Source organism: Varroa destructor, unplaced genomic scaffold, assembly GCF_002443255.2.
Source record: "Varroa destructor unplaced genomic scaffold, Vdes_3.0 BEIS01000001.1, whole genome shotgun sequence".
Lineage (NCBI taxonomy): Eukaryota > Metazoa > Arthropoda > Arachnida > Mesostigmata > Varroidae > Varroa > Varroa destructor.
The window spans coordinates 45,451,827-45,461,757 of NW_019211454.1; positions in this window are offsets into that span (position 1 = coordinate 45,451,827).

A 9,931-nucleotide genomic window follows, 5' to 3' on the forward strand; every position below is an offset into this window, starting at 1 on the left:
ATGTCAATAATACGAAACAACTGCGTTATATTGGTCCAACAATTTTTGGCCTACCAAGAAGACGAATGGATGGCTGAACGCCACTAGAAACATAAAACTATAGGACTGTGACATAACTGAAATAACGGTAGTTTTTTTTTTTATGTGTTCATAAAAAGGATAATATTAGTTTGCTATCACAGGACGGGTAGCAAATGATTTGCCGCTCAGCCTTATTGTAACAATATATTTAGCAGCTGAAAGGATTGCTACCACGGAAAGAAAGGGCTGCCTTAGTAGCTACATTCAGTCACGGAGGAAGACTGGATAGCGAGACGAAAAGCGGCACGTTACAATCGTGCCTACGAATTGGGCGTGTGGCATTTGATTACCAGGACTACGCTTATGTTTGGTCAAGCAGCGAGTAGTATCATTTTCAGACAGTTTGATGTTGTACATGAATCTGAGGGTTTAAGGATTTTTATAAAGTTGGCTCAATATGGCGTCCAATGCGAGAATAATTTGATCTATTTTCGATAACAGAATTCGCAATGCTTTATAAAAGTAGATGACTCAAAACGACGTCTACTGCTATGATTTTTCTCACACAGCTAGGACGCATTACAGGCGCTAAAATATACTGCCAGAAACAATTTTTAACTCAGCTTCAACGCCTGAGTGTTAGGGGCTGGGGAGTGCCGATGGCACTTGCCTCCTAGAAGACGTTGGCCTTCAACTACTTCGGCGACGTTGCGGTTCGAATAATATGCATTCTTATTTTTTTCATATTTTGAGTAGCTGCTGTGCTAGCTCGTCATTGTGGGCACCTTGCCTTTCAAAAAATTTCAAATTCGAAGCCTGCTGCCGCTCTCCTTTTTCGGTGCTCACGCACACGACTCGTGTGACGTTGCATTGTAACTGGAAAATTTGTGACGGACTTAGACATCGAGAACGGATCGCCCAGTACTACTCAATGCGAAGCTTTCCAATTCGTTATGTCAGCGTAAGACAGTCAACTAAGCTACTGCCACCACAACAAGCAACAACACATATGTATAATAAAGTTAAGTATCAATTTATTATCCTGCCGAAGTCGTCATTCTATCTACACGATCGAACGCCCACATACACTAATCACTAGAAACGAGAAGACTGCTCGAATCGGCGGGCGTTTCCATTGAAACGCGACGATGAGGTGCTCCACTCGCGGTCTTTCGCCCGTCTGACTTCTACACGAAGCATCTTACTGCTTTGTTTCCAATTTACGACAAAGAAGGTCACGTGACCTTCTCCAACTAACGCGAGCTCTAGCGTCGACGTGAGATTATCCGATCCACGAAACGGCACTTCCGGGGCGGCACATCCGGTACTGCGTATTGCCGCCAAGTCACAACGAGTCGTGCGAAACCGTCAAGTCACGCTCCGGTCCGGTCTCGTGCTGCTTGACTTTCCCGACTTTGTCTGTCTGCCTGCTGTTACTGCTCCTGCCGCTGCTCAAGCCCATTGACAAAAGCCGGTGAGCGGAGCCAAGGGAAACTGAGGAAGACTCGAGTGGGGTAGCGTAATGCTAAGAGGAAGGGATAGTCGAACCCACGTCCTCTGGCTGGGAGCCACGAACCGTTCTGAGCTGTCGCTGGAGTAATGGAGGAGTAGTCGATGAGTGGCAATAGTTGCCTGAGTAACGGGTGGGCAGAAATAGAGAAGCCAAGTCAACGGTACGGATGGGGAACGATAGCGGAAGGAGGAATTGCTTCCTGATGAAGAAGTTTTAAAGGGGTGGATGAGGTTGGAGGTAAGTGGAAATGAGGCGCGAATCATCTAATATATGAATATCGTTGACGACGTTGACTAAAGCACTTGCATGGTTGATTATTGAATAGGCGCAAAAATTCATGGGAAACTAGATACTAGCAACGGGCTTGTTTACCCGGGTTCAGTAGTACGTATCGGATGGTAGGAGATATCGAAACTCGTGGATTGGACTTAAGGTAGTCGAGATATTTTGTTTGAAGAGTTCATGGAGATAGGAGCATTTAGTAACTGGTCCAAACGCATACCGTAGTTAACAAATGAAATGCATAATAAATACATTTATCGTCAATAAAGGTAATGTATATACATAGGATCTAAAATAACCCTAAATAATTCCCAATGCAAATATTCCATAAAATTCAAACGTGACACTGGACATCAGACCGATCAGCTACTACCTCGCACGGTAAAAACATTCATGTCTGATAAAAGTCTTTTTTCCTCTAGATACAACTAGCTACTAAGCGCTGAAGTGCACATATTTCGTTAAGTATGAAACATTTGAGTGAAATCGTATGGCAAGTAAATTGTGGCTGGCTTCGTTACGAAGTGCAGAAACACGGCTTGCTAAACAATTACATGGGCTGCCTGGTCTTGTCTTCCTGCAGCTGCTTATCTTGATTTACTGCTTCCACCTGCGAGAATATCCACACATGAATCTGACCCAAGAAACAACAATAACAAAAACATTTTGCAGGCAGGTTTGTTCTATTGGTCTTTTCACAAACGCGCCTCTCTTCATGCGTCACGAACGCACTATTGTTTTTTCGGTGGATTAGCCAAGCAACGGTGAGGTAGTTTTTGCTGGCCGCGTTGACTAACTGCTCTAGTTCAGCACTTAGAAGGATAAACTTTTGCGGTTTTCATCGCGGCCGGAGCAGTGGCTGCGTGTAGTCTGATCGACGAGAAATCTCGAACGGTGGGCACCCGAATCGAAGGGGGTTCGTCGAAATTGAATTGCTATTATTTTTTTCTATAGCCTTAGCCGGTTATAGTATGGTAAAATAGGCCTGCACCTAAGCAGAAAAGAAGGCTGGAGTTGGGCAGTGGTGAGTTGTATCGCGCTAAATGTCTTGGATAGATTCAGCACTGGATCTATGCACTCTCTCGTTTCCATTGTTTCACTGAGCCTTGATGCGAATATACGCACGTAGACGAACTCGAACCAGGATGACTTGGATTTAGTACTCGAATACCGCTTTCAAGCGGTCATCGTATACCATATAAATATTATTATTATATAGTAACGGAATCTAACACAGACTTGTTACCGAATCGTCAAACGACCTGAAGACATACAAGATACACATTCCGTCTTCATGCGGATACCTCTTCTGCACAAAGATCTGTAGTTTAATTAGCTGTTCCCATCGTGCCTCACTTTCCTTTCCATGCGAGTCCAGTTTGCTCTGTTACGTCTAACACGAATCATTATTAACTATCGTTGGAGTAGCTGACATTCTATTACGCCAACGCTAATGCGTTTGGCTTGGCGTGCGCGTAAGCGTCTAGCGCCTAGATTTGCCAGCAAACGACAAAGACCTAACAGCTTCCAGGTTTTTCGTCGTCCCTAGGTTTCGGTAGCGCCAGTTAAAGCTCATATAAAGCGAAACGAAAAAAACAAATCGTACAAGCCGGCATATGTGAACCTCTGTCGTACGACAAAAAACGATTATAATTTGTGTTAAACGGCATTCTGTGGTCGTGTGATAATACCAATAGTAGAAATATACGATGTGCCTATTAAATAACATTTAATGATTAATAACGTTACGAAGTGTATTCAATTGCTATTGAAGGAATAGTTTATTTATTACTAGACTGTGGCGCGTAAATTTGATTTTGATGATATTCCCGCTGGATGACGACTTTTGTTGAAAGTATCCTTCAACGCTAGAGTTTTATTTGGATTATGTTTACTACACTACGACCACTGTTTTGTTAAGCTCTTAGTGAGATTTCTATTTACTTTCGCATTTTATTTAGCCAGCTATAATTATAAGCTATGCGGTCCAAAAAGAAACTATTAGACAAACTATAGATTTCAGATAATTAAATCTATCTTAAAATGAGATAAAGGAAGCTACTGGCTGAAATTTCTTAATTCATTTAGACCAAACTTTTATGCAGTTTAAAGACAATGTTTCCGTATAGTTTGCGCTCGATTTTTGCCGTAAAATAAAGAAAAAAAAACCCAATTCTATGCATTTGCATGACATAGAATAAAGTAACTTGCACGAAATCTTCTTTTAAAACCGTTCAACTATATTTAACCACACATATGATCACTCGTATGTAAATATGTATATATGGGGGCGTTGCTATGCAAATGCGATACACATGTACAATTGCTGTGCATCGTGCTCCGCCAACCAACTTATGCCCGTCGCCATTTAATATTGTGTTAGGAACGAGGTCTCTCCATCACACATACACACACGCATCCTATCAGCCAGTGGCACGAACTCCTGTCTGTAGCAACTTTTAGCCAGCCCGTTTCGGGATCCCTTCTTAGCTTGCCCTTCCTGTTTTAATCCTATGGCCACTGACTCGCAAACACAAACCCACACGCAAACCGTCCTCCCGCTTACTGTAGTTACTGTTTCCCTTTGCTTTTTTCGCCGCGTCCACGACAGCCAGTCCTAAAGGCAGGTCCGGCTCGGGCTGAAGTCGAACAGCAAAAAGCACTCTGATACAATGAAAACTGCGAGCGCAAGCGAATGTTCGACGCGAGGCCTACATAACCCAGTCGCTTTTCCCTATTGGCCGTTTGAGCAGGGTCACCCGCGCAGAGCTCGCTTTTCTCCCCATCGCCGTTCTGTCTATTTCCTATTCTCAGCATATTTCCTTGTTCGGCGCCTGCTACTCTCGCTGCTATTACTGCTACTGCTCCTGCCGTACTAGACGCTGGCGATCAGAGCAGGCCAGTCAAGAGTGCCATAGAGGAAAGGGAGGGACCTTTAGCTATAACGTCCTTTCTCCACCCGGCCCTCAGGGCTATCGGGTTGACGATGGCCATGACGGCACCACGGGTAGGTTGGGAGCGCTGGGCAGGTCGAATCGACGAATAAGGCCCCTGGAAAGCCCCACGAGGGGAGATACGAGGGCGAGCCAGGCGTGAAAAAAATAAGCCAAAAGGGGTGTCAGGGGTTCTGTTCAGGAGACCATTGGAGACGGGTTTGTTAGACTAAAAGCCCGCTGTGCGTGCAAACCATAGGTTTAGCTCATGACCCGTGGCCGGCTGTCCCATATTATCCCTACATAGGCCCCGTTTGCTCAGCGTTAGTTCAGGCTAGTTCACTTCACTTCAGCGACGAGTCTACAGTTATACCCGTTTTCGTTTCTTACTTGCTCTTCCTCTTTATGTCTCTGCTTGCGTGTCTCGCTCAGTTTCTATCGTTGAATCGTATTTTTACTGCTACATTCTGTGGTTTTGTGTATTGGACCAGGTCGTGGACCACAAACACCTAGGCAGTCATATCTTGTACCTAGTTCAGCCTTAGTCATATTATAGCTACTACCCTACCGATAGCTGACTTAAAATTTCTGGGTTTCATAGCGTACTTGTAGGTTGAGTGTATTGTGCTTGGTGCAGATGGGGCACATCAGCGGTGGGAAAGGATAGAGGGAGAAAGATATGTGCTAAGGGGTACAAGGCGACCATACGTAATAATAGCATTAATAATAAGTACATTATCGCGGTACCTGCGGGTATAGCGTTAGAGTAACGTTAGACAACATAATCAATCACTTATAACAGAAGGTTTGTTCTTGGAGAGAAGATACAGTTATCGTTGTGTCTCTAATGCCGTCACCGAAGCTTTAACGCAGATGGCATGATACAATACAGGTATTATGACGGATAGTGGTTAGGGTAACGGCTAGGCAGAATAACTGCTGGCACTGTCAGCGTTCTACTTGTCCCCCTTTTTTGCCATTTGTTAGAAAGCACGAGCACTGTTATCATTACAAGTGAGTCCGAAACCCTCTGAGCCTGCGAGCTGTCTATTTAGCAAGCAACATTTGAGGGAGTTCCTACTCAAAGTTACACAGATACACGACGGAACAATCTTTGAGTGTCTTCTCTAGTCGTATGGAAGACGCGTACTAAGTTATATTAACCCTCCATGCGGCTGCTGATTGGCGAAGATCTTGCAGAGAGCGAGGATGGCCAAAGCAGACACAATCGAATCGGGGTCGAATTTACTGATAACAGGGCGCCCGGTGCGCGTTCTAAGTGGAACGAGGAGATACAAGCGATAGTAATACCTGCAGAGGGCCCCGCCCTTCTCGTTTTGCGCTCCCGTAGAATCAAGCGCAATGAGTTAATCAAATTGCGGTTGACCCGTGCCCCAGAGGACAGACTAGGAGGCAGCAGGTTGTCATTAGCACGAGGCGTGCATAGGCGGCTGTCATTATCCGATCGAGCCGCCTCGAACGACTTGGCGGGAAAAATTAAACCTGTGGAAAACATTTGCATTGACGCCTTATCTGGTGCCGAGCTACATGTGCTGCTAGAGTCTGGTGGAAATTCGGGCGGTGTGATTTGTAATTAGATAGCAAAGTAAATTCTGGATATCGGTGCTTTGTCACTAGTCATGGAGCAGAAATGTTCTGTACAAGGTTCCATAGTAATGACATTAAAGCTTTTAGATTTATGTACGTTAGCGACAACTGCAAAACGAACGATAATGTAACGAAAGATAACGATCATTCGATGGTTAGCAGCGCGTCCTGATACAAGGTGGGTATCGTTTTGTAAATCATTAGCGCAATTTTCACGTCTTTGTTGGATACTGTACGGCCAATGTACCCATACATATGTCGTAAGAAAGTTCCCGCAAACTTAACGATTGCGCTAAGTTTAATTAATATATGTTAATGCGGTTATTGTGGGTCTCATCTCCGGCTTCTTGAGCACCATATTTTGGAAGACGCGTGGTGTATCGATCTGATATATAGGTAGGTCTATAACCAGTAGGTATAATAGGTTTATGCCTACTGGCTGGTACTGCACGTTCGGCATTACGCTGGACAACACAGTATGTTACTTATACTTCAAATGCGTCCCCGTTATCATGTTTCATATAGCAATGATTAAAGCTGTGAATTTGGAATTAGGTAAACGACTGATCTTAATTTACCGCCAGTTCACAAATGAATATTGCGATCGAATATAACTTCTCAAGATTGTATCCATTCATCGATTTTAGTTCGTGTGCCTTGCCCCCCGGACATGCACATGTACATTGCATTCTCGCATAATTTGCCCTTACTGACGAACGAGATCCATATAGAACTACAATGACATTAGGCTGTGTGGCCACAGGCCGAAGAAACATTTGGGGAAATGATCTAGGATGATTTGTATATGGGTGTTGCCGAAGCGTTGCCGCTTTTTTCCCGCCATCTCGCAAACTTCTCTTTACCAGGGGTCAAGTATTACGCCAACGAGCGTCAAGCACCGTTGATTTCGACGACCAATGGTCCTGGATATATCTGCTTCGTGCAGTTCCTGGAAGCTTGCTGATGCTGCTACAACTGCTGCCGCTGCTTCTCGAAGGGCGTGCGTTTGCTGTAGGCTTGACGACGGCCAGCGTGCGATGTCTATCCCATGCTGTCGACAGATGTAGATGAAATCATCATTTCCCTTTCCGGTGTCTCACACGCCCACGCCTCGGCTATGATGTCTGAACGATGTCCGAATCCTCTTGCATGCACAAGATGACATTTTGGCAGACGACGCTCTTATGCTCAGCGGTACTCCTATTGATGAATGTGTAGTGTGACAGCAAAAGGCTATAAGGCCGGGAGATCATTGAGGGGAAGTTGACGCAAAAGGGAACGTGTAGTTGGGTGTATGTGTGTGGCTATGCAAAAGGCCGACTGAGTCCGTTTGGCCAGTCAACGTAATGGACTACTTCGATTAAAGCTGTCATTTTCTTTCAGCTTGTCTTAGAATTATACGATGACCCAAACACTGGCGTCGTTTCCGAATCGTGGTTATTTCACGAAGCTGGAAAACTACAAAAGATGAAGAGATGAGGCTGAACATGTGGGGGTCAGGTCATCTGAGGGAGGCAGAGATTCCTTTGGGGCTATTACATAAGCATGTACTGACTTCTAACTTATACAAGAACATAAGAGATGCACAATTTATGCGCATCATGCCGTAACTGCAAAATAATATGGATGTTTGTAGGCTGTTTGTAAGTTTTTCGATCAGCGAGTTTATTGGCTCGACATTAATAATACATCGTTGAAGACCATCTCGTTTATAATACGCGATTTTTTTTGAATCCGGCTCTCCAGAGTGGCGTGATCGCATAGAATCCTATTTTGATGAGGATCGCACAACGACATTGCAGGCGAGCCTCGATTGCTGACATAATCCATGTCTTGCTCTGCTAACCAAAGGAACTGGATTTCCTTGGACAATCAAATCATTTTTTCTAGCATAATATACAACATTGCATTATTGTTACGGCTATCATTATCATAAACTACCCACTTGTGTCCTAGTTAATTCAATACACTCCTGCTGAGTGAGGCCTAATGTGTAAATCTCTTTCGATTGTTGCCGTAGGTGAAAGAACCTCATTGTCAATGGCTCTGTACTGGTCAGGGTAGGTAGTTGAGCCGTGCGCGGATCGCCCCCTATCGACCCGATGAGCATATACACCGTCAAAACGTAAAGCTAATTCAATCTGAAGTATGTGACCACAGCGAGAACAGATGACAGTTATTCATTTTCTTAATACGATACAAGAGCATGAATAAGCTAAACTGACCCGCACAGAACATTACCCAGCATCCACGATAGCAGTCAATTGTAAACTGCTGAGATAATCCGGAACGGGGCGAGCTCCATGCTCGAACTTCTTTCTGCTCTAAGTTAAGTTGATCGTTCAAATACAACGCTACCAGTAAGCAACGCAAAAAATATTCTTGTCTTTAGAGCATGACTTCATCTGAATAACTGAGAAGAATATGTTAGTTTTCAGAAACGGTACCATGCACCGATATATTGGCGACTTGGTCTTTCTGAAGCTTTGCACAGGATCGTTGTGTCAACGTTCGAATAGCTCAAATACGGCAATAATAACCATGGTTAAAGGATGAGAAAACAGGGATGGGGACAAGTCTAATGACTTAAAAACGCATACAAAATGAAGCTGAGGACTTGGTTTGTTTCATTGATTTTATACAATATTCAATTGTGTAATGCTTTAGTTATGGTAGCTAAATTCACGTGTGAACAGCAAAACATTCGGTGCCACATTCACTTTCCTTTGTCATTAAATTTCAGGAAAAACAGCTGTGAAATTCCTTTTTGGACAAAGCCATGGCGAAAAGTCTAAGAACAATTGTACCACAACCAGTACCGCAACGAAGTTGCCCTGGTAGCTTCGACAATTCTAGTAACATTTTGAACCTGAAAGAATTCTTCTTTCTTATCTTATTATCGTTTTGGAGACAGTCTTCATTCAGACTTTTAGCATTACGCTTCGATTTAATCATATTAGTAGGCTTATAGAGATATGATGATGGTGATGATGATGATGATGATGGTAGTGATGATGATGGTGATGATGATGATGATGATGGTGATGATGATGGTGGTGGTGGTGGTGGTGGTGGTGGTGATGATGATGATGTGGTGATGATGATGATGATGATGATGATGATGATGATGATGATGATGATGATGATGATGATGATGATGATGATGATAGTGCTGATGATGGTGGTGATGGTGATGATGGTGATGATGATGGTGGTGGTGGTGGTGGTGGTGATGATGATGATGATGATGATGATGATGATGACGACGACGACGACGACGACGACGACGACGACCCGAGGTCATTTCAGCTATTTGTTCGACTTACAAAGCTCTACCCGCCCATACATACCATATTAAATAGAGTTCGTCCTAGTTCATGACGCAGACATAGCAAATCGCCATAAAGCATGTCTATGGATTTCTAGCATGGATTTCCCGCAGCTAAGAGACGGCTGGTATCACACCGCTAAACCTAGATGCCAAATAGGCTGAATATGGTGGACCTCAGATAAGCTGGACGCAGTGACCCACTGAGCATAAGATTTCAGCCTTTGAAATCTGCAAATGGCCTGC